The 25814-nt window shown below is 48.5% G+C and overlaps 1 protein-coding gene across 3 annotated transcripts in view; it reads left to right on the top strand.

Annotated features, from left to right (window-relative positions):
• PAP2 (Purple acid phosphatases superfamily protein) overlaps positions 1-25814 on the top strand; it is an 87983-nt gene that overhangs the window by 26545 nt on the left and 35624 nt on the right. The window lies entirely within an intron of this gene.

Here is a 25814-nt window from a genome sequence, read left to right as displayed (position 1 = left end):
CGGATTTGGTGGTGCCAGGCATAATAGCAATGGTGCCTCCTCTGTCGAGGGACCAATCATCCACACAAAATCTGTCCAGACGGGCAAAGATGCTCTCATCCCCACTCCTGCGGTTATGCCAAGAGAAAGGTAAGGAGTTTGGCCTTCTCTGGAAGTCATCCTCAGTCCAGCAATCCCTGCCAAAAAAAGAGAGCGTGAACCTCTCCCATGAGGTTCGCTCCAAAGGGTGTAAACCCCCTTCGCGTCCACCCTTCTTGTCAAAAGGTTGCTTAACCATATTGAAGTCTCCTCCCACTATCCAATGATCAACTTGGGGAATGACATTTGTAATGGTGTCCCAAAAGGCCACCCTTTCACCTCTCATGTTAGGTGCATAGATATTCAAGATTCCCAATTTCCGACCCTCATGCATGATCAAGATCCACTGCGCTCTAGCAGGGATGATAACACCGTGCCCAATAACATGAGGTATAATAGATGCTGCCACTGAAATGCAAACACCCCCTCTAGTCCCAACAGACGAGGACCAGAAGGTGTGGCCAGAAAGCATCTTACCAGTTTTGCCACACTGAGATCTATCCAATTTGTCTTCTTGCAACAAAAGTATATCCATAGACCCTCCTGTAATAGCAAGTTGAAGCTGGTCCTTCAGAAGGCTCTTCCTACCACGGGTGGGAAGCCCTCCAAGGCCCTGGCCAGTGATGGGAGATTTGCAGTAGTATCGCAGCTTGGCACGTTTGGCGTGCTAGATGTAGTGAGGCCACCATCAAGGGTACCTACACTCCGTCGGCTGAGACCGTTAGGAGCATATGGCTTGATATCATTCACACCCTCCGCGGTCAGTGGGGGAAGTTACATGGAGGTTATGACTGCATGCGGAAGCGGTGGGAAGCCTTCTTGAGACTTTGGAGGTGTGGCCCATTCTTCACAGATAGAGGTGGTGACCCCATTTGGCATTACAGACCACCTGTGCCGCCCCCCCCCCCCCTCTATGAGATAAGAACGGCCAGCCGGAGGAGAAGTATCTCTTCCCCTTATGATCACTTGTTGCCCGCCTTTATATGAGGCGAGTTTGTATTTAGCCCTTCGTGGTTCTACTTAGCCCTTTGTGGCTGTTTTTCTTTAACTAATTGAAGGATCTTCTTCCCAAAAAGAAAAAACCTACTGAAGGCCCCCGCCCCTCTTCCAAGCAAGAGTATTTGCTTATATTATTGTTTGGAGAATGCTGTACAATGCTTGAGTAAACAAGCGATATGACTGCCCAACACAAGGACGAGGAAGACCGTACATCGGCTGAGTGAGTATCCACCAATCCGAGGCACAACGGAAGACTCTTCGGGCTACTTATGCAAGTCCAGATAGCTGTAGTATTGCACATATGCTGGCTGAATGCTGAAGAGGATCTGCAATGTTTGCCTGGAATGAATAGGATGACTAACTGATGCTTGTACTGCTGAATACTTTGCAAAGACTGTATGAATTATGAGGATTTGAGGCAGTTGTCGGCCAGCAGAAGTGGGCAAAATTGCGTAATTTGCAACATTAAATGCTACGCATAAAATCTACTGCTGTCCTATGATCTGGCCGACTTGATGTTTCTGCCCGACCTGTTCCTCGTGGACCATGATGCTGGCCGACTGCAGTCTATAGGCATGTAGTGCTGGCCGACTACTGCCTATAGGCATGTAGTGCTGGCCAACTGCATGTTGGGGCACAGGTAGGCAGCCGACTGGCTGCCCAGGCCCCTTCATGGCCTAGGTGCTTGCCCTTGGTGGGTTGCCATGCTGATGGCATGGCCTTGGCTGTCCCATAAGCACCTAACGCAATTATATGCTTGCTAATGCAAGACCTACTGCTAAAGCTGACTCTACATGTACTTATCTGATGAACTCTCCAAGTGGGTTAAGAGGACTGACGCTGGACTGACCCCTAAGGCTCGGAGTCTGACCTACGTAGCTCGTGCCTGAGTGTCCCTGGACTGAGGGCTCACAATGGGGTCACAACGTACGACAAATATTCCTATAAAAAGGTACTACTTCTGTACAAATTGTTGCATTGATGATCATGCCAGTGTGTCACTGTGTACCCCATTCATAGTTGCAATGAAACACGCTTCATTCAGTTTGAATGAAACAAAATGTTTCATATGAAACACGTTTCATTCAAGTCCACCTGGGAGCTGTATGATTTATGCGTTTTTTTATCCAGAGAGCTCGTTTTTCAAAAAAATGCCTACTTGCGCCCGTGAAAACATTTGAAGGAGATCTTGCATTGCAAAAATCAGCCCGTTCCAGCTCCTCCCACACTTCTCAGGTTCCGTGCCCGCTATCTCTCAGGTTGGTTGTGTTGATTTGTGCCTTTTTTCTTTGATTTTGCAAAAAAAAATACAGATTTTGAAATTTGGGGGTTTTCATGCCAGGGTGCCAATCTTACCCTGCCTTTGTCAAGATGCCTCGCACTAGGGATGCCATGTGGGCCCATGTCACTCCTGTATCAAGGTATTGTGGTTCAGGCACCCAAAAATGGAAATGCAATTTTTGCAAGGTTTGCTCAGGAGGGTCATAATCCGTGTTAAGGCCCATTTCATAGGTTTAACTGGGAAAGACATTGGTGCATACAAACTGGTGCCTGCAAACATCAAAGCCGAACTACAAGAATGGAAAAGACAGCAATTGGTAGAATGCGATTGTGGGCCTCTGCTAACTGATGGCAACTGCTCAAAACTCAAGAAATAATATATAAAGCAGCCTGCAGGCAAGCGTGACATAGTCCACTGAGCACTCAAAGTGATCACAAAAAGTCTGAATCCTGAGCTAATACAAAAAAAGAAAACTGAAGTCTGAAATACACAAAGTAAAGCATGCTCATAGATGCAATCATGCATGACAAACTAGAGGAGCCAGATAGCGCTAGAGACTAGAGTCCCCAATCTAGAGTCTGGGCACTCAATCCTCAACATCCTCAATGTCCTCATTAGTAGCCTCCTCAGTTTACTTAGCGTCACTCTCAGAAGACAACAATGCTGCCTCAGCTGCCGCACTCATCTCAGTTGTTGCACTGGTACTAGCACCTCCTGATAATGCTCGTGTGGCATGAGCAGGAGCCATCACCTCCTCATACAACATGGCATATATATCGCGCTCCTCCTGAGGAATCTCTAGGACATCTTTCATCTTCTCAATGTGGATTTTATCGACATTGACCTGGTGAGGCTCTATCGGATTTCTGATCACCCATCACATAACAATGTGTAACCATACTTGCTCCAAGTGGCTTTTAATGGCTCCATCTCCACCTCCACTACTTGTTGCTCTCTTTTGAGCTCTTTAGTGTGCAAGGTCTCCTAGGAGGGTCCCTCCCACTCATCCAATGCGGCTGATCGCCCTCATGGCCTTTTTCCATCGTGGAGTGTGCACAATGTGAAAAGACAAAGCGCATTGGATGAAAAGCCTAGAAAGTTTCCTAGTTGCATTAGTAATTGCCTGCTTTTGCATGCTTGCTTGAATGCTTGCTCTCTTCAGAGAGGCTTTAGGTCCTGCAGGCAAAGGGCTTCGTGTTGCTATGGGAGTGGAACTACCAACAACCTTGAATTCTACTTGGCTCTGTGCATTTCCTCTGAACCCAACCGTGTTCTCTTTGATGCATCTCCTCTATCCTCAGTAGCCTCTTTGTAAACATGTTTTTATGTGTAAATGATGCATGTTTAATATTGTTTTGCAGGGAAGGCAACATATTTTTTACATATTATGAACTTGTATATAAATTTTGGGGCCTGTATATCCCCCCCCCTTTGGATGAAACGTTTTTGAAACGTGTGGGATTTGAAAGAAACGTTTATGAAATGCGTTTCATGAAACGCTTGGTAACTATGACCCTAGTGTAGGGTGCACGTGACAGAACATGGCAACACCTATTGCATAATCATTGGCATCTATTTCAACTACGAAAGGTTTACTAGGATCCATGAGGTGAGTAGCTCCTTTAGTGCTCTAAAACACCGATCGAGCTTGTCTCTCCAAACTACCAGAGGACCTAACTTGCCTTTCTTGCTTCTAACCCCCTTTAAAAGCTGAGTCAGGGGGCAGCAATCTTGGCTCGATGAACTTCCTAAAAAAGCCAGTGAAACCAAGAAATGATTTCAGCCTACCAAATCGTTCGTGGAATGAGCCATTCTAGGACATTGTGAACCTTATCTCGATCAATCCTCACACCGTCAACAATGATACCATCAATAGTGATGATGTGATCCAAACATAGGAGTTCCTACTTGAAGAAGTCACACTTTGACTTCTTCGCATATAGCTTCTCTTGTCTGAGAATCTCCAAGATGACTTTGAGATGCTGTATGTGCTCTTCCAATGACCTAGTGTAAATCAATATGGCATCCAACAAGACAACAATCCACTTTCTGAGAAATTGACAAAATAATTGTTCATCTTTTGCTGGAAAGTAGCAGGAGCATTAGTCAACCCAAATGGCAGGACCAAAAACTCATGGTTGCAATAGCACATCCGAAATGCAGTCTTAAACACGTTCTTAGGTTTGATCCGTATTTGATGATAGCATGACCGTAAGTCAATCTTTGTAAAATACTTAACATCTTGAAGATGAATCCTCAGCAAAGGATACATGTTCTTGATGATGAGTTTATTCTTGATAATGCTCCAAACGTGAAGAAATAAAATTGTGAGTTAGAATGCCACCTATAGATCCCTCAACTTGGAGGAGATCATGCGAACTAAAGGCAGGCTCACTAATTTGACACCCCTTATAACTACTACTATCCAAATGATGAATTTCAATAGAAGAGATTAAAGAGTTACCTTGTAGTTTGGTAATATGTATTGATGTTTTACCCCCGAAGACTTCTTCAGACAATCCCTCTAGTGAAGACCAGGCTGATTGTACTCAAAGCCATAGTTGTTTCTCGTACCGGTACGAATGGGTTCGTACCGTACGATATCGTACGGTACGAATTTAAAATAAAAATAAAAATCCAAATGCTTTAAAAAAATATAGAAACGCTGCTTAACAAAGATCCCAAAAGCTCGCAATACTTCGCAACTTTCGTGTCCACTCAATATTCCATATGGGGTTGTTGAGAGACCTAAAAAATCTGGTGAGGTAGATTGGTAGTGTACACTTGATTGGTAGGATGAGAGAATCTTGCTACATCACTTGGAGATCCCTGGTATAGGTAGGCTAGACAGTTAGATTCTCAAGTTATGTACAAGGGAGAAGATTTGGACATGGCCATTTTGATCTAGAGAGGAGTCCCTAAACCTATCACCCTAGATGCACTGCTCGTATTTGTGCAAGGACAGTCCCTTAGTCATAAACGCTACACTGGGAGACCTTTGGTATTGCATTACCCATCCAAGTTCTTTTTTGGAGACAATCGGGCGATCCAACTGGGAGAGACACATATCCATGTTCTGGTTCCTCAAGCACTGTAGACTCCTCTCCTCCCAACCTTCCCTCACATTCAAGCTTGAAGCTCCATAGGTTGTAAGTGTAAAAAATAAAAACCGTATTTTATCGTACGGTATTCGAAAATTTCATATCGTACCAAAAATTTCCGTACGGTATCGTATCGTACGGAATCGTATTTTCGTACCATGACAACTATGTCCTTCCGTGCCTTTGCCACGTGTTCCTTGCGACACGCAGACCTCTACTTGTTTCTAGAGCGCTTCTTGGGATTGTGTTGCGACGATTGATCCTCTTGGGATGCTGCAACATGCCCTCGCTTCTTGTCTTTAGAGGAATTTTGGCTCTTACGAGAGGAATCACGTGTAGGCTCGCCACCTTTTTGTTGGAGAACACAGGCGGAAGCATGAACATGAAAAGAGAGAGAGAGAGAGAAAGAGAGATTGCAAACAAGATCACCTTGATATTAGCAAGAGGTTTACAATCGGCAATACTCATCAGAAGATAGGCATTACCAATATGCGTTGGACAATGGATGGATACAACAAGAGGGGAGAGGGGCCTTTAGCCATAAAGCACCACAACCTACATGAAGCCTCACGACTAGCATTAATAAAGGACAACTTAATAGTTCCGGCACAACACATGAGATGCACATATTTTAACACCCCCTCTGTAGCTCATAGTGTGCAAATGTCTAAAGAAGAAAAGCTAAGGAGTCACATGCATCCACACTTGGATGCCACGTGGACATATCTGTAGAGTAGGTGTAGGACCTGGAGTGGAAACTGGTCCCATGTGAGCCCCAGTCGACGATGAGTCAGCCAGGGTTCCACTCTAAGCGTTCAAGGTCAGGTGTACAAGTCCCATACATGGTCTTGGTCAGGTGTGCATTGTCCTCCTGCACATGAAGTAGTGCCAGTCCGTATTGTGAGTCACCCTCTAGAATGATGTCAGGTGTTCCACGTGTTCGGCTTGTAGCCAGATACCAGGCATCTGAGACTTAGGAAGCACGTAGTATCATGTAGGAGGAGGCAGCCCTTTGGGCTACCCCAAGAAAGGGTTGTGTATTCCTTGACTGAGCGTGGGGTATATGCCTTAAGCCACCCTAGGACCCATGGCCATTGTCCAACAGTCCTATTGGACTGGGCATGCTGTCAGCCAGCCCCGGGAAGGCCTGGACAGCAAGGTGGCCAGCCCTTGAGACTTGGCCAGCCTGTTGGCCAGCCCCATTGCCTGGGCAGCCCAGTTGGCCAGCCTTATGGCTTGGCCGGATTGCTGGCTGGGCAGCATATTAAAGGTGGTCAGTCAGCAGTAGGAAAGGCGACCATCATCCAGTGTGAAAAGGTGCCTGAAAAAGGTAATAAAACAAGTCTTGGAGAATATCAACGGGCCGTCCTCTGTTTTATGCCAGCCGACCAGCGTTAGATGAGACTATAGATAGCATTCCATTTGGTTCTCTCATAATTCACAAAGGGTTGTAGTCTTCCAAGGGCCAAGGCAGCCAAGGAGAAAGCTACAGCTAGGGTAAAGGTTGAAGTTCAAGAATCAGATCTGAAGATCTACAGGTATTTGCATTATTGTTCATCATTCTAATAAAGCAAATACACCATTCATGGTGGGGACCCTACAGAGGGTATTCTGGACCCAATCATGGACGTTCCTAAGATCACGTCCCTAGGGGTCTAGAGGACCCGTGTCCATTGCCCAACAGTCCTATTGGACTGGGCATGCTGTCGGCCAGCCCTGTGGAGAATTTCAACAGGCCGACGTCTATTTTATGCCAGACGATGAGCATTAGATGAGACTATAAATAGCATAGGTTTGCATTCCATTTGGTCATCTCATAATTCGGGTTGCAGTCTTCCAAGGGCCAGAACAGCCAAGGGGAAGGCTACAGCTAGGGTGAAGGTTGAAGGTCAAGAATCAGATCTAAAGAACTAGAGATATTTGCGTTATTGTGGTTGCAGTCTTCCAAGCGCCAGAATCTACAACCAGGATGAAGGTTGAAGGTCAAGTATCAGATCTAAAGAGCTATAGATATTTGCATTATTGTTCATCATTCTAATAAAGCAAATACCCCATTTGTGGTGGGGGCCCCATTGAGGGCATTCGGGACCCAATATTGTCTCTCTCTCTCTCTCTCTCTCTCTCTGTGGATGAGGACCGTGGAATTTCAACGGAGCCCTTAGAACAGATGCAGGATACTTTGAGGATACTTTCAGACACAATGATATTGCTATGTATACGGAGATCCATCAGTGCACAAACAAGAGGCTTCCTGACGTCCGGGGTTATAGATGGGAATCAGTTTTCCGCCCTCAGCCACGCACAGTGGGAGGTACCAGAGGATCTGGAGGAGTGGCCATAGTTGTTTCTCGTACCGGTACGAATGGGTTCGTACCGTACGGTTTGTACGGTACGAGTTTTTTTTTCCTTCCAAAATTTTATTTCCTTGAAAAAAAAAATTCCAAATGCTTTAAAAAAAATATAGAAACCTTGCTTTACGAAGATCCCAAATGCTCGCAATACTTCGTAACTTTCGTGTCCACTCAGTATTCCATATGGGGATGTTGAGAGACCTAAAAAATCTGGCGAGGTAGACTGGTAGTGTACACTTGATTGGTAGGATGAGAGAATCTTGCTACATCACTTGGGGATCCCTGGTATAGGTAGGCTAGACAATTAGATTCTCAAGTTATGTATGAGGGAGAAGATTTGGACATGGCCATTTTGATCTAGAGAGGAGTCCCTAAACTTATCACCCTAGATGCACTCCTCGTAATTGTGCAAGGACGGTCCCTTAGTCATAAACACTACACTGGGAGACCTTTGGTATTGCATTACCCATCCAGGTTCTTTTTTGGAGACAATCGGGAGATCCAACCGGGAGAGACACATATCCATGTTCTGGTTCCTCAAGCATTGTAGACTCCTCCCCTCCCAACCTTCCCTCACGCTCCATAGGTTGTAAGTGTAAAAAATAAAAACCGTATTTTATCGTACGGTATCTGAAATTTCATATCGTACCAAAAATTCCCGTACGGTATCGTATTTTCGTACCGTGACAACCATGGGAGTGGCAATACTTTACAGGGAGGAGCTTCGTGACAAAATACATGTGGTACATAGAGATGCAGATGCGAGGTACATGTGGGTCCGAATATGCAGAGAGGGGCTCCGCGAGCTATATGTGGTGGTTTGCTACTTTCCCCCCAGCCCACTCCAGGTTTGCACCATCAGGAGAGTCGCCCTATATACCGCTATATGATGATATCATGAGGTTTGCTAGCATGGGAGTAATATTACTAGTGGGAGACTTTAATGCATGTACAGGCACAGAGCAGACAGAGTTGTTTAATACTCAAGAGGCTATGTACCGGGAGATCACGGCAGAGGATGTAGGGTTGCAGAGATCAGCACAGGATGAGGGGGAGATTACAGATTATGGCAGAGGCATTTTCTCACACTCGGGAGTGCACATGCGTTGGTCATATATAATGGCTTATCGAGATGGCAAGGATCAGATGCTTTCACACACTGGAACTCTAAAGGGGGAGCGAGCACAGTGGACTACTTGATGGGATCTCCTTCATTTATACCTGATGTGCGGGGTTTCACGATTTCCAGTAGGCCCATAGGCATAGCAGCCGATCATGCATACTTGAGTTTCACACTAGTAGAGTGATCCCCGAGAGATGGGCCAACCACTCATCTACCTAGGTACTCGAGATATTAGTTTACACGTGAGACAATTGGGGTCTATCGAGATGCAGTATTTGATGGCTTGTTCGCTTTAGACCTGCAAAGCCCTCTGGACGAGACCACGAGAGGATTGGCAGGTGTACTACATGCATCGGCCTCATATGCGTTTCCCTGCACTATTATCCCTTCCACCCACTGCCCCACAGAACAGTTGGTATGATGATGAGTGTCGCGAGACACGAGCACAGCTATAGCGTGAGATTGTCATTGGGTCTCACACGCATAGACAGGATAGGATGATCTTTCGGTGCCTTGTGCGGAGGAAGAAACGAGCCTATCTGGCTAAACTAGAGGAGGAGATCTACCAACTCTTCCTGGGGAAGGACAACAAGAGGGCATGGAAGATGTTTCAGGAGAGACAGCCCGGTACTCCGATTACTGCACCTGAGGCATGGCATACTTATGCCAGAGAGCTATATGATGCACTAGGACAGCCCCCCACCCCCCCTCCACTGGGAGCTAGACCGGCTAGCAGCACCTTTTTTACTATGCGGCACTTCTCATATGCACGAGACACTTTGGCTCCGCTCATCGTACATGTGTTTAATCGTGCCATTTGTGAGGGTTTCCCGACAAGCTAGACAGAGTATATCATGGTATCACTCTTTAAGAGTGGGGAACCCATGGTACCAGGCAACCTACAGGACGATCATGATTGGTCATTACTTGGCCAAATTATATGGCTCTATATTGGAGTCGGAGCTGAGCCGATGGGCAGAGAGGCATGGTCATCGAGCACATGCACAGGTTGGCTTCAGGAGAGGATTTACTACCTCCTTGGATCACATACTGACACTTCGGGCACTTATTGAAGAGGGCAGGCCACAGAAGAGAAGGATATACTGTTGCTTTGTGGACTTCCGCAAAGCCTTCGATACCGTACCATGTGCTAGGCTTATGCACAGATTGCATGACATTGAGGTACCCAAGGATATGCAGTGGGGGATATATGCTTTGTATGAGTCTGTGATGACAGGCAAAAGTCTGAGCTCCAGGCGGACTATTTGATAGGGTGACCAGCACGATAGGGGTGAAGTAGGGATACCCGCTATCGCCCACCCTCTTTGGACTGTACATTGATGCGGTCTCTGATTATGTAGACAGATTGGGAGGCCCAGGGGCATGCCTGGCAGGGGTGTTGATACCCATCTTGTTATATGCTGATGATATTGTTCTAATCTCAGACTCTCCGGAGGGATTACAGAGACACCTGGATGCATTAAAGGCTTTCTCTGCGGATAGAGATCTGACAGTGAACCTTGGGAAAACCAAGGTTATGGTGTTTAACACCACGCAGGCATGGGTGACGAGATCAGAGCCTCAGTTCACTTTCCGAGGGGAGTCGGTAGAGTACGTCAGGTCATATGCCTACTTGGGAGTTACTTTCATACGACCGCGTTTCTCCCTGAAGGAGGCAGCTGCAGCTAGATTAGCTTGAGGGCATGCAGCCTTGGGGGCACTTGAGAGGCAGTGTGCTACTTACAGTTTCAGGAGTCACGCACCAAATTGTGGCTATTTGATACGCTTGTCACACCGACCCTCCTGTATGTACGGAGCTCCAATTTGGGCACCTAGTATACATCACAGATCTCAGAGAGGGACAGATGAGGGATGGAGGCAAATGGAGAGACCACTGATTATGATGATTGCCCGCATGATTTGGAGCAAATCATTAGTACCACATGAGATTGTTCGGGCTGAGCTGGGTGCCCCACCAGTAGTAACCGAGGCCCTATTCCAGGCAGTTACCTTTTTACAGCGGCTATGGAAGCTCCCTCAGCAGAGGTACTCCCGATTGGCATTGACCTCATCCATAGAGCTGGCAGAGGATGGAGACACTCATTGTTGGTACGCTCAGATGAGATCATGGTTTGACCTACATGGTTTGCGGATAGAGGCACTACCACCCTTTCAGTACAGTCTTGATTGTCCATTTTTGGATCTTACCTGCTCAGAGCAAAACCGCGTGATGAGGATGGATATCATCAGAGTGGACACAGAGAGGACATGGACTAGCCCCCTTGAGCCCTTGGGCACGAAAATGGCTCATTACAAGAGCTATTTTCTACACCTCTCACCGGATGATTTTATCACAAACCTTGTGTACATGAATGTACACCTATCACATGGGATACGTTGTGCCATTGGACAGATCCGGACCTCTTCACACCAACTGCGGATTGAGACAGGGCAATATGTGCATCAGATCGTGGATGACTGCATTTGTCAGCTATGCTACTAGGAGGTAGAGATAGAGGAACACTACATGTGCCGATGTACAGTCTATTATGAGATCCGAGGGAGATATCACTGCCTCTTCCGAGAGGGTTTTGGGCCGTTACGCACGGTCATGGAGTCTGAGGATCAGAGATGCCTGGGATTGTTTCTACTTGAGCTCAGGAGACACAGAGAGACCCTCTTGGCAGACAGGAGGCCGAGCCATTAGACAAAGGACCCTGACAGATTTCTTCGGCACCAGCACCAGCAACCCAGCCCACACACCTCCTGATACCTCCTCCATTGGGCCATGAGGGCATGGACCACGCTCCCAGGGAGTCACCACTGATAGAGGAGTTATCTTATGTCGTGCCCGTCGGCCACGCCGACCAGGATCCCAACCACGACATCCTCACCATCGCTAGATCAGAGCCATTATTGCTCGGCATCGGAGGCACCTACCTCGCTTCTACGACCTCTACATTCTAGACAGCCCCATGGCGGAGATACTTGATCTAAGGAGAGGGCAACACTTCAACTGATCAGCATACATGGATCTACCTGATATACATTTTTCAGTATTTTCCAGTATTTTCTACTCAGTATCATCGCGGAGTCTTACAGTTCTGTTCTTATAACTGTAGGACAATCAGTTTATTGTACTTTTTAGTCTCATTTAGTTGTTCTCTTTGATGAGACACCAACTTCAGATGTACTCTCGGTTCTGGTCTTATAGGCCACTATGGCCTCTTAGAGATGTTAATATATCATTTCATTTCATTTCACAGAGAGGGTGCGGAGTGATTGGCTCGCTTTAGAGCAGACCCAAGCATGTTCTTCAGGGAGTTGTGGACACCCCCTTCATTGATGTATACCATTTTATACCCCCAGTATGGTACAGGATGGAGCTAGCTAGGTTGCATATCATGATTGTATACTCCATGCATATAGCTTTGCATTCTCCTAGTAGTAGAGCTCCATCTCCCCCCACTCATTGTACTTATTGCACACCCAGATTCAACTTTTTAGTTCAGTACTTTTTCATTTTGTTGGGATGACAGAGGATACCCCACACAGGTACACTGATTTGTCTCATAGGCCGAGTTCGGTCTTTCGGAAGACGTTAATAAAATCTATCTATCTTTCTTTCTTTCTTTCTTTTCTCTCTCTCTCTCTCACCCAATACTGTGTCCGGCACTTGAGAGGCAGTGTGCACACATATAGTTTCAGAAGCCACGCACCAAATTGTGGCTATTTGATATGCTTGTCACACCCACCCACCTGTACGGAGCTCCAATTTGGGGGCCCAGCATACATCACAGATCTCACAGAGTGACAGATGAGGGATGGAGGCAAATGGAGAGACCACTGATTATGATGATTGCCCGCATGATTCGGAGCAAATCATCTGTTCGGGTTGAACTGGGTGCCCCACCAATAGTAACCGAGGCCCTATTCCAGGCAGTTACCTTTTTACAGCGGCTATGGGAGCTCCCTCAGCAGAGGTGCTCCCGATTGGCATTGATCTCATCCATACAGTTGGCAGAGGATGGAGATACTCATTGCTGGTAGGCTCAGATGAGATCATGGTTTGACCTACATGGTTTGCGGATAGGGGCACTACCACCCTTTTAGTACAGTCTGGATTGTCCATTTTTGGCTCTCTGCCGTTCAGAGCAAAACCGCGTGATCAGGATGGATATCATCAGAGTGGACACAGAGAGGACATGGACTAGCCCCCTTGAGCCCTTAGGCACGAAAATGGCTCATTACAAGAGCCATTTTCTACTCCTCTCACCAGATGATTTTATCACCCGCCCGGCGTACATGGATGTACACCTATCACATTGGATACGTTGTGCCATTGGATAGATCCGGACGTCATCACACCAGCTGCGGATTGGGACAGGGCGATATGTGCATCAAATCTTGGATGACCGCATTTGTCAGCTATGCTACCAGCAGGTAGAGACAGAGGAACACTATATTTGCCGATGTACAGTCTATTATGAGATCCGAGGGAGATATCACTGCCTCTTCCGAGAGGGTTTTGGGCCGTTACGCACGGTCATGGAGTTTGAGGATTAGAGATGCCTGGGATTGTTTCTACTTGAGCTCAGGAGACACAGAGAGACCCTCTTGGCAGACAGGAGGCCAAGCCATGATGTACCTAGACCTTGGACCCTAACAGATTTCTTCGGCACCATCATCGATTCACCAGCACCAGCAACCCAATCCACACACCTCCTGATACCTCCTCCATTGGGCCATCAGGGCACCGACCACGCTCCCAGGGAGTCACCATTGATAGAGCAGTTATCTTATGTCGTGCTCGTCGGCCACGCCCACCAGGATCCCGACCACGGCATCCTCACCATCGCCAGATCAGAGCCATTATTGCTCGGCATCGGAGGCGCCTACCTCGCTTCTACGACCTCTCCAGACAGCCCCATGGCAGAGATACTTGATCTAAGGAGAGGGCAACACTTCAACAGATTAGCATACATGGATCTACCTGATATACATTTTTCAGTATTTTCCAGTATTTTCTACTCAGGATCATCTCAGAGTCTTATAGTTCTGTTCTTATAACTGTAGGACAATCAGTTTTTTGTACTTTTTAGTCTCACTTAGTTGTTCTCTTTGATGAGACACCAACTTCAGATGTACAGTTTTGGTCTCATAGGCCATTATGGCCTCTTAGAGACGTTAATATATCATTTCATTTCATTTCATTTCTCTCTCTCTCTCAGCTCCGCAGACACAGGGACACCTCGAGAGAGAGCTTCAGCCCCACCCACCCTTGCCTCCTCGCTCGCCAGCCAACCATCACCAGCTTCTTCCGGACCCAGGAGGTGGAGGACACCGATATAGTGGATCTTGTGGACCCTCCACGAGCTGCCCCGGAGCTACCTCGCCCGAGAGGAGTTACCTCGGACCGAGCCTCCGCACTCTAGCATGCCTGACGCCCCCATCGGCCACGATCACCTCATCAGCTCCAGATCTAGGACATGCTCCACCGCCATCGAGCTACCTTTCCACATCACATAGCTGAGGGAGACCTCTCGGCCATACTCATTAGCCCCATGCTTGTTATTTTGGAGGGTGGTATACCATCTACTCAGAGCTGATGCTGCTCTCATGTTTCTATGTTCTTAGTATTTCCATGATGAGTTTCCATGGACAGTTTTGTATCACCCAAGTAAGATAGCTATGTTTATGTTTTCTTTCTGTTTTATTTTCCATTCCATGATGAGATATGCCATGGACATTATTGTATCACTTTGGTCTCATAGGCCCATTGGGTCTTTAGTAGACGCTTAATCTCTCTCTCTCTCTCTCTCTCTCTCTCTCTCTCTCTCTCATGCAACACCATATAGTAGACATTTCTTGGAGATGGGGACTATGCATGAGCTGGTTATATATAATGGGCTGTCCAGATGGCCGCAATCGGACAGTCTTACATCTTTTCCGCATGGGGGAGGCACTAGTATGGTGGATTACCTCATGGGGTTTCCCTCTCTTATACCACACATCCCAGACTTCACCATCCCTCCTCCCCCCATACTAGCTGATCACGCATTACTTTCTTTCACGATCGACACCCACACCCCATGCCACCACCTTCACCTGGATTCATTTCCATCATGATCTTGACCACATCTATGAGGACCACCTCTCCCACAATATTTCAGCTCTCGACTTATCCCTCCCTATCTCCACCATTACATCCCAGCTCTCCTCCATCATCCATGACTCCGTCCACATGAGCTTCCCCTACACCACATGCTCCACAACAAGTTTGCGAGTGGGATCCCAACCTCAGAATGGATGGTATGATGAAGAGTGCAAAACCACCAGGCTTCACCTCTTACACGGGAGGGAACATGGGCTGATTTCAGCACATAAGATGCAACGCATCTTCCGTACATTCACTCACTGAAAGAAACAGGCATTTCTTGCCAGACGAGAACAAGAGTTATACCAACCCTTTTTGAGCGAGGACAACTCAGAAGCTTGGTGCCTTCTTGAAGAAAAAAGAGCACCTATACCTATCACAGATCCTAGCCTTTGGGAAGCCTATGCACGACAGTTGTATGATGTGCCAGACCAACCTAAACCACAAATGTCACACATCCCTTGGCCTCCATTAGGCACCACGTATTGGCTCCCATTCTTGCCAGTCTTTTTAATAGAGCACTTTGTGAAGGCTTCCCACCCATTTGGATTACCAACACCATTGTCCCCATTTACAAAGAAGGAGACCCCACGGACCCAGGTAACTATAGGACTATCATGATTGGTCACACAATGGCCAAAATCTATGGGGCAGTACTAGAGGACATGCTGAGCTCTATGGCAGAGGATGGGAAGCAGAGCATCAGGCCAAGCAGGCTTCAAGAGAAACTTCTGCATGCTAGACCATATCTTTACTTTACGGGCTAGCATAGAGGAGGTGAGGTCCTCAAAGAGACAAGTGTATTGCTGCTTTGTGGATTTCCGCAAAGCCTTTGACTCTGCCCCTTGATCCCGTTTGATAGGATGCTTGCAGGAGCTCGAGTTCTCACATGAGATGATATGGGGTGTGATGGCACTATATGAGGCAGTACTCGGCCGAGTACATGTACCCGGTGGGACCTCGGGAGATATATGTAGCACTATTGGGGTTAAGCAAGATTGCCCACTCTCCCCTACCTGCTCTGGCCTATACATTGATGAGATCGTAGTATTTGTGGTTTCGGAGGTAGAGGTTCACCATTGGCTCAGATAGTAGTGCCCATATTGCTATATGCTGAAGACATTGTTTTGATCTCAGATTCAGTCGAGGGTTTACAGAAACACTTAAATGCATTGGACATATTTTGCAGGGAGAGAGACCTTACGGTCAATTTGGGCAAAACCAAGGTTATGGTCTTCAACACATCTTATGCAGTCGCTTCACGATTTTCTTTCATATATAGAGATGCCCCAGTGGAGATTGTGCAGAGGTATTTGTATCTAGGAGTCACTTTTACAGGCCCTTTGTTCTGCGTGACCATAGCTGCCATTGACCAACTTGCGAGGAGGCATGCCTCCCTAGCCCGTATGGAGAGACAATGTTTCCAGGCACATTTCCAAGAACCTCGCACTAAGTGTTGGCTCTTTGATACTCTAGTACGACCAACGACTATGTATGGTGCAACCCTTTGGGGGCAAGGCCTAGGGAAGGATCATTGGAGGAGCATAGAGAGGCTATAGGTGATGATGTTGTCAGATTAGGAGTAAGCCATCTGTACCACATGACATTCTACATGCAGAGTTTGGAGTGGCCCCATTGGTTACAGATGCCCTTTTTTAGACTGTCACTTATATTCAGCATGTATACACGCTTGATGGAAATCGCCTCCCACCATGACTAGCACTAGAGTCCTCTATGCAATTATACTGTGAGAGGGAGAGGGAGCGATTGAGATGAGCTGGCCTGCCCCCCTCCTCAGCAACACGCCCACCACCATTACCGACACATGAGGTAGTCGAGTGGTTTCATGCACATGGCATACAAATGGATTGTCTCCCCCCGTTTCAGTATAGCCTGGATCCCCCCTACCTTGATCTCTCATGACAGGAGATCAACTGGTTCATCTGGTTATAGTTGCAAGGCGTTTCATGAAACGTGTTTCATAAATGTTTCAAAAACGTTTCATACAAAAAGGAGGGGATAGAAACCCCAAAATTTATATGTAAGTTTATAATATGTAAAAAATATGTTGCCTTCTGTGCAAAACAATATTAAACATGCATCACTTACACATTAAATCATGTTTACAAGCTAAAACTACAGAATCTGGGTGACCAAGTTACAGTGGGCACCCAATTGACCAATTGGCATAAATTAACTGGCAACATCAAGAATCAAGATCTGCATTTCATCATCAATAATGGCAACTACTCAATAATGGCAATCAAAGTGATTACAAAAAGTTTGAATTCTGAGCTGATAAAGAAAAGAAACTGAAGTCTGAAATACACACCGTAAAGCATGCCGATAGATGCAATCATGCATGACAAACAATAAACTAGAGGAGCTTGATAGCCCCAAAGACTAGAGTCCTCAATCTGGAGTTTGGGCACTCAATCCTCGACATTCTCGATGTCCTCATTAGTAGCCTCCTCGGTAGACTCAACGTCACTCTCAGAAGCGGACGATGCTGCCTCGGCTGTTGCACTGGTACTAGCACCTCCTGATAATGTTGGTGTAGATGCTTGTGTGCCATGCGTAGGTGCCATCAACTCCTCATACAACATGGCATATATGTCGCGCTCCTCTTGAGGATGAGATATCTTTCATCTTCTCAATGTCGATTTTATCGCATTGACCTGGTGAGGCTCTATCGGGTTGCTTGACTGCTCAATTAGGTGGAGATTGCAATGGCAATACACCAACCACTCCAAATGAGCAGTAGACAACTTGTTCCTCTTCTTTGTATGGAAGAGGGCCCATGTGCTCTAGTTCCTCTCAGCAGGACCCGAAGTGCAATCCTGTGAGAGGACTCGAATGGCGAGGCTTTTTTGCCATTAAAATACAGAAACTTTGTAAGTATCATCATTGATCAATGTATTATGTAAATAACAGTCTTGTCTTTTAGAGTTGTACTCACCAAGCGAGGGCTACTGATCCCATACTTCTCCCACCATGAGACTAGCTGAAGTTCTCTCTCTCACATGCATGCAGTTTGTCTACCAAATGCGTGGCCAAATGCGTGGCTGGCATTCCGATACAGTAGTCGCTCATCCTCCAAGCGTCTCATGAGCTCCATGTCTCCTCCTGTCCATTTCTGAATGTAATCTTTCCATCCATCTTCCAACTCTTCATTAACATACTGCACCTCACTCCGCCAGAGAGGGTGCAATATGTGGGCAACCACATGGATTGGTCTATGGAACCAATCCCACCGGTCGTTCCAAACCCGTCGAATGTCCTCAACCCTAAAAATTAGCCATGAATGATCAAAGATCTTAGCTAAAGCCTACGATACAAGTTACAACAAGAAGGCAACTAGTTGGAAGTTCAAAATTCAAACCTGGCATGTTCAGTACCTACCTCTCATGTGTCAAGAGAGTGCATTGGTTAAGAGCCTCTCCAATATTGTCCATGAACTCGTACAAGAGTCCAAGAGTGCAGCCCTCCATGTCAGTGATGTGAAAAACACTATAGATTGGTTGAAGAGCGCTCAACAAAGCCTCTGCCTCCTTCCACCAACCTTCTTGCATCACTTTGCGTGCGAAAGCAACTGCCTTCGGGTGCTCATGGTCCTCCCAGCTCATCCACTCTTGGCAGACCACTATACACATGAGTCTCTGTCAGACTCTCACTACCCTCTCAACCACAATGAACATATATGCAAACCTGGTTTGTGAGGGCTTCAGAAGCTCAAGGTCACTATTGGCATGGAACATTGCCAAGACCTTGGGCCTCTTGGTAACAAACTTCACCAAGCTACGTGCAGTGTCAAAGATGTCAGCAATCCACCTAATCTTGGCAAGATCTTCAATGAGCAAGTCTAGGCTATGGGATGCACATGGAGTCCATACAATCTTCTGGAACTGATCCTCTAGCATCGCTGCATCCGTCCCATAGAGACACAGTTTCTACCATTGTCAGTGACCACCTGCACTATGTTTTGTGGCCTATCTCCATGATAGCCTCGTGGAGGTGTGACCATATAAACTCTCCTGTCACCACTGTCCCAGGCACATATGCATTAATGGCACGCAAAAACATAGTGCCCTTGCAACAGGACACCAAAACATTGTACACATTCCTCTTGCGTATATCTGACCACACCCATCACATAAGAATGTGCAACCATACTTGCTCCAAGTGGCTTTTAATGGCTTCATCTCCACCTCAATTGCTTGTTGCTCTCTTCTGAGCTCTTTAGTACGCAAGGTCTCATAGGAGGGTCCCTCCCACTCACATCGAATGCTGTTGATTGCCCTCATGGCCTTTTTCCATTGTGGTGTGTGCACAATGTGAAAACACAAAGCGCCTAGTGAGTTCCTTAGGTACATCTTTAATTGCCTTCTTTTGCATGCTTGCTTGAATGCTTGCTCCCTTTAGAGAGGCTCTGGGTGCTGTAGGAAAAGGGGTTCGTGTTGCTGTGGGAGTGTAATTACCAGCACCCCCGAATCCTGCCTGGCTCTGTGCATCTTCCTGTGAACGCAACCGTGTTCTCTTTGATGCATCACATGTATTCTCACTAGCCTCAATATCGTTAGGGAGAGGCCCACAACCGCGTTCTGCCAGTTGTTGTCTTTTCCATTCTTGTAGCTCGGCTTTGATGTTTGCAGGCACCAGTTTGCATGCACCAATGCCTTCCCCGGTTAAACCTGTGGACCCTCATGAGCAAACTCCGCAAAAATTGCATTTCCACTTTTGGGTTCATGAACCACCATATTTTGATACAAGAGTGACATGGGCCCACATGGCATCCTCGGTACGAGGCATCCTGACAAAGGCAGGGCTGGATTGGCACCCTGGCATGAAAACCCCCAAATTTCAAAATTTGTGTTTTTTTTTTTGCAAAATCGAAGAAAAAAGGCACAAATCAGCACAACCAACTTGAGAGATGGCGAGCACGAAACCTAGGAAGTGCGGGCGGAGCTAGAAGGGGCTGATTTGTGCAAAGCAGGAGCTCCTTCAAACTGTTTCACAGGGGTATATCAAAAGCACGATCATCAACTGCGCACGGCCGGCGAGCTCCCCGAACCTGAATCGCTTCCTTCCTCCTTTGCTGCGCCCCTCTTCCTCCATCGCTGCCTAACACGTTCCCTTTCTATCGCTCGTTCCCTTCCTCTCTGCCTTCGCTTCCTTCCCTCATCGCTGCCCCCTCCTTCTTCCTCGTTTCCTTCCTATCGCTTCTTTCTTCCATCGCTGTGCCCCTCTCTCCTCCATCGCTGCGCCCCTCTTCCTCCATCGCTGCCTACTGCTTCGCCCCCCTTCCTCCTCCGCCTCCCCTCCTTGCCTTTGCCCGCCCATTTCGCCTCTAATCGCCTCCCCTCCTTCCTCCGCCTCTTCCCTCAGCGCAGCACTGCTGTGCTGCCCCTCCCCCGCCCCTCTTCGCCTTTGTGTCCAGCCTCTCCCCCTTTCTTCCCTTTTTTGCTGTTCATTTTTCCTCCCTCCTTTCCTTTCCTCTGCCTCGTCGCCTTCCTCTTCCCCTTGGTTCGAATTGCTCATCATCCGGATTCAAGTCGTGGCCTTCTATCTTCGATTAGCATCATGGTTAATCATTCTCCCTCGGCCGGGCGAACCATTGTTTTCTCCGAAGCCGAGCTCGCGGTCCTCTGTGCCGAAATAGAGAAAGACTCCAAAACGACCCTCATTGCCAGAATCTTTGGATCTCACCCGTCCCGTCTCCAGGCTCGGGATTGGGTCCTGGCGGCTCTGCCCTCCGACCTCGCTCTACACTTTCGAGATATCAGGTTGCTTGGAAGAGGTTTCTTCCAAGTGGATTTTGACTCTGAGGACGCAGCCTCAGAGGTTTTGAAGGGCAGCCCTTTCCCATTGGGCCCAAGGAAGATATTCTTTCTTCCCTACTCCAGCTATTTTGACCCTGTTGAGGAAGACCGGAACCGTTTCCCGATTACTCTCAGATTTCCAGGTCTTCCGCGCGCATATTGGCCTATGTTAGAGGCCATCGGGTTTGCCTTTGGGCTTGTTCTTCAAGTGCCCCCCAGTCACGCCTTGCCGCATCTTCTGCCCAGGTGGTCACTGCCTCGGCGGATGCTGTCCCCAGGGTCATGGTTATTGCCCGTGACATTGAGCTCTTTGAGGACTATGTTTTGCTTCTGGGCCCTTGTGGCCCTTTGAAGCAACGTATGGAGATTGCAGGTAAACCTGATCAGTGCCGGGTTTGTCACCAACAGGGTCACTTTGCTCGAGATTGTCCTCGGGCTCGAGGTCGCAAGAGGTCTTGTAAGTGTGCCTCTCAGGCGCCACCTCCCTTGGTTCCTTCCCGTCCTTCAGTCCGCCAGGTGTGTCGTGTTGTCTCTCACGCCCGCTCCCCTGGTGCGATTGATGGGAAGGCTTCCTCGGATCACGTCCAAATAGATGATGTTTCTGGTCAGAGGGATGTGTCAGTTGATGCATCTTTGCAGAGAGATGATATTTCAGATCAGGATGATCTTGTGGAGTCCTCTCTACTTGGAGGGGGTGATATGCAAGATGTTCAGCACAGTGGGGATCATGTATTGCAGGATTTTCAGCATGATGCCATTGCCCTTGATGCCCCGCAGGGCGAACAGGTTTCTCGTACATATGCAGGCACAGTGCAGGTCCTCGGACAAGGGCATGTCAGTGGACTTTGCCCTGTGGATTTTCCCGTCCTCCAGCATTATGAGAGGCGTCCTCAGGCTGCCCATCGTCTTCTTAGATCGGGGGTCAAACCCTCTTCTCTTCCATGAGAATTGTCTCATGGAATGTTCAGGGCCTTGGAGGGCTTCCCACCCGTGGTAGGAAGCGCCTTCTGAAGGACCAGCTTCACCCTGCTGTTACAGGAGGGTCTATGGATGTGCTTTTGTTGCAGGAACACAAATTGGATAGATCTCAGTGTGGCAAAACTGGTAAGATGCTTTCTGGCCACACCTTCTGGTACTCTGCAGTTGGGACTAGAGGGGGTGTTTGTATTTCAGTGGCAGCATCTATTATACCTCATGTTATTGGGCACGGTGTTATCATCCCTGCTAGAGCGCAGTGGATCTTGATCATGCATGAGGGTCAGATATTGGGAATCTTGAATATCTATGCACCTAACGTGAGAGGTGAAAGGGTGGCCTTTTGGGACACCATTACAAATGTTATTCCCCAGGTTGATCATTGGATAGTGGGAGGGGATTTTAATATGGTTGAGCAACCTTCTGACAAGAAGGGTGGACGCGAAGGGGGTTTACACCCTTTGGAGCGAGCCTCATGGGAGAGGTTCACGCTTTCCTTTTTTGGTAGGGATTGCTGGACTGAGGATGACTTCCAGAGAAGGCCAAATTCCTTATCTTTCTCTTGGCATAACCGCAGGAGCGGGGATGAGAGCATCTTTGCACGTCTCGACAAGTTTTATGTGGATGATTGGTCCTTGGACAGAGGAGGCACCATTGCTATTATGCCTGGCACCACCAAATCCGATCATTGCCCCGTCGTTTTGTGTCTCAGAGCAGGGAGCATGGGGCTCGCTCGGCCTCTCCCCGTATCCGTATCCCTGACTCTCTTTATCTAGATGCTGACATTTCCCTTGAGATCAGAGAGAGATGGAGATCTTGTGACGGTCCTGATCCTCGTCATAATATTGCGCTAGCTCTTGAGAGGACCAACCATCATTATCATAGCATTGCCTTGTCTAAGAAGCAAGAGGCTCTGGACAAGGAGAGAGCTATTAGGTGTAGGATTGCTGCTCTTCAGAGGGAACATGAAAAGCATCCACATGCGACTTGGATTACAGACCTCTTGACCACAGTTAGAGCAGAGCTGCAGTTGGCCATGGACAGGAGGGCTGAGTTCACCTTTCATGCGAACGAGGCCTTTTGGACTCAGATGGGTGGTAGATGCAACAAAGAGTTTTTTTCAGCACACAGGCCTTCCCATAGCAGGGACTCTGTGAGGTACTTGCAGGATTCACAGGGTGAGGTACATCATCCTCCCAAGGCAAGGAGATATTCATAACCTGAAGAGGAACACCTGTCCCAAAGAAAACCCCAAACCAAGAATGATGACGGTCTTCCAAAAAAGATCCAGTAATCCAGTGGTTGGAAATGGCTGCATCAATTTGTGCAATCCTCCGGCTAGAACCTCTCAAGTGCTGCGTGATATCCAATCTTTGCACCTCGGTAAGGCTCTGAAACCTCTTCCAAGCCAGCACTGTGGGGGAAAGGGTCTCCCAGCCAGCCCAGAGAATATGCATAGCTGCCCCAAGAGGCCTACCATGCCCATCTAAGATCAAATCATTCCATAGAATGGGCTGCCGGTTAGCTTCCTCCACTGAACGCGGGGGGATGTGTACCAAAAAACTCCTCAGGCAGTCCCAGGCCCGTAGGAGGGACCTAACCAGGGGGGGACGAAGGGGAGCGGTGAACTGCATCTGAAAAAATAAAGCGTGAGCTGAGAGTCCAATCACCTCCGCGAACAGGGACACACTTCGTAATCTGATGCATGAGAAAGTCCTTCCACGGCTCAGTGCCTGGAAGAAAGCCCCTAACAACAAGCTTACAGAGCAAAGCCTTACTTTGCACCTCGGGGTCAATGATATTCAATGCCCCTTCCTGCTCAGGCCTGATAATGGTTTCCCAAGCAACTCTGGCCCTGGTGTGTGTGCATTTCCATCAAGCCCTGACCAAAGAAACTTCCGAATAAGGCGACGAAGCTGGCCAATGCAGCCCTTATGAAAAATCCAACACGAAGCAATAAACCAAGACGTGGCTAGCAAAACTTGGGTAACCACCAAAGCTCTAGAGGCCAAGTTGAGCTTCCTCCTACTCCAGTGATGAAGTTTGCCTTTAATGCTTAAGAGCACTGGAGCAAACTGCTGTGCAGGGGAGATGTCAACGCCCACCTGACAACCAAGGTATCTGGTAGAGCATCCTCTCTCAATCCAAGTAAAACCAACATCTGTACCCCAATCTGCAAGAGGAGAATCACTGATCCAAAAACCAATTGATTTATGCCAATTGATAGTAGCTCCCGCTGCCAAACAAAAGGGCTCCAAGGCTGTCCGAAAAGGACATAAACAAGCATGTGAAGCCTCAAGGAACAATGCCGTATCATCTGCTAACTCAGAGTCCAAAAACTCTTGCTCCGTGCATAAAGGCAGCCTGAGACAAGCTCTGGACAATCAGACAACATGTCTTCGAAGAGATAAGATGATGTAGGTCTATACAAAATCTAGCAGGGACAACAACAACAATCGCGCTGCTCGCTGAAGCTCCCGCCATCACCCTTGCGCTCGCGCTGCTCGCCCCTCGCCTTCTCTCCCTCACGCCCCTTTCCTTCTTCCCCCCGCCTGCCATCGCTTCTGCGCCCTCCCCCCTCTTCTCGCCATTGCGCCCCCCCCCTTCTTCTTGCGTACTCGCCCTCTTGCGCCCCCCCCCTTCCTCGCTGCTGCGTCCCCCCCCTCCTAGCCATCTCGCCCCCCCCCCCCCCCCCTCCTAGCATCTTCGCCTGTTCGCCCCCCCCCCTTTTTTTCGCGCCCACCTCTCTTCAGCAGCGCCCCGCCCCCCCTCCCTTTCGCGTTGCTGCCCCCCCCCCCAGGGCTTCTCCTTCGACTTTTCGCCCCCTCCCTCCTCTTTCGTGCTGTTTTTCACCCCCAGGGGGTTTTGTTTTTTCCTTCTCCTCTGGTCTTCCGCCTCTCTGTGTGCAACCCGTTTCTTGCAGGTTTTGCGCTTTCGCCTCGCCTTCGCCTGAGCTTCAGACTCTGATGGAGACTCCTCCCGCCTCGCCTCAGAGGGACTCATCTGCAGCCCCCTCGCCCGCCCCCGAGGACATCCCCATCAGGCTTTCTCTTTTGCCGGAAGAGGAAGCGAGCCTCACCGCAGAGGTGGAACGCCTCCAGGCTCATTCCACCATCTGCCGTATAGTCGGCACTCGCCCCAGCAGAGGGGAGATCAGGGATCTTCTTCAGGCCCGCCTTCTTGCAGATGTGGGCAAGATCCTGGATGTACAGCTCCTGGGCCGGGGACACTATCAGATCGAGTTCGAGGCCGCCCAGAGCGTTGCCAAGGTCCTTGCCATGAGTCCCCTGGACATCAGGGGTGCTCGGGCTTTCTTCAGACCTTGGCAGCATGGATTTGACCCAGCAGCGGCGGAGCAGGGAGAGCACCTCTTCCATGTTACAGTTTGCTTCCCTGGACTCCGCCGGGAGTATCTTCCGCTCCTCTCCAGGCTCGGAGCATTGGTGGGCTCGGTACTAGAGACTGGCCCCTCAGCAGCTTCAGTGGTGGCCAGAGCAGCTGGGCTACTTTCGGTCAGAGTGTTGGTGTCTGACATCTCCTCCCTTCCTAAGGTCATTCAGCTACCTAGGATTGGGGGGGGATGGATAGATCAGAGAGTGGAGTTTTCGGGGCTTCCGAATCAGTGCTTCATTTGCAGGCAGGTCGGTCATCTGGCCAAGGCCTGCCCTCGCAGGAGACCCCGACCCTCACCACAGCAGCAGGCTACTGATGGCCCGCCCATAGATTCGGCTCGGCAGGCTGCCTCCGGGACACCTGCTCAGGCCACAGAGACCTCGGAGTGGCAGCCTGGACAGGGGCGCCGCCGAGGGAGACAGCCACAGCAGCACGCCCAGAGACCGCTGCAGCAGTAGCCACAGTCTCAGCCTCACTGGGTTCCCGTGAGGAACAGCTTTTCTCCCCTCGAGGAGGAGACCCCCGCGGCGACGACT

This window comes from Cibotium barometz, chromosome 50 (genome assembly GCF_041138505.1).
Source record: "Cibotium barometz isolate CiBa-2024 chromosome 50, ASM4113850v1, whole genome shotgun sequence".
Lineage (NCBI taxonomy): Eukaryota > Viridiplantae > Streptophyta > Polypodiopsida > Cyatheales > Cibotiaceae > Cibotium > Cibotium barometz.
Note: the sequence above shows the minus strand (reverse complement) of the source record. Positions and strands in the feature narration are given on the sequence as shown.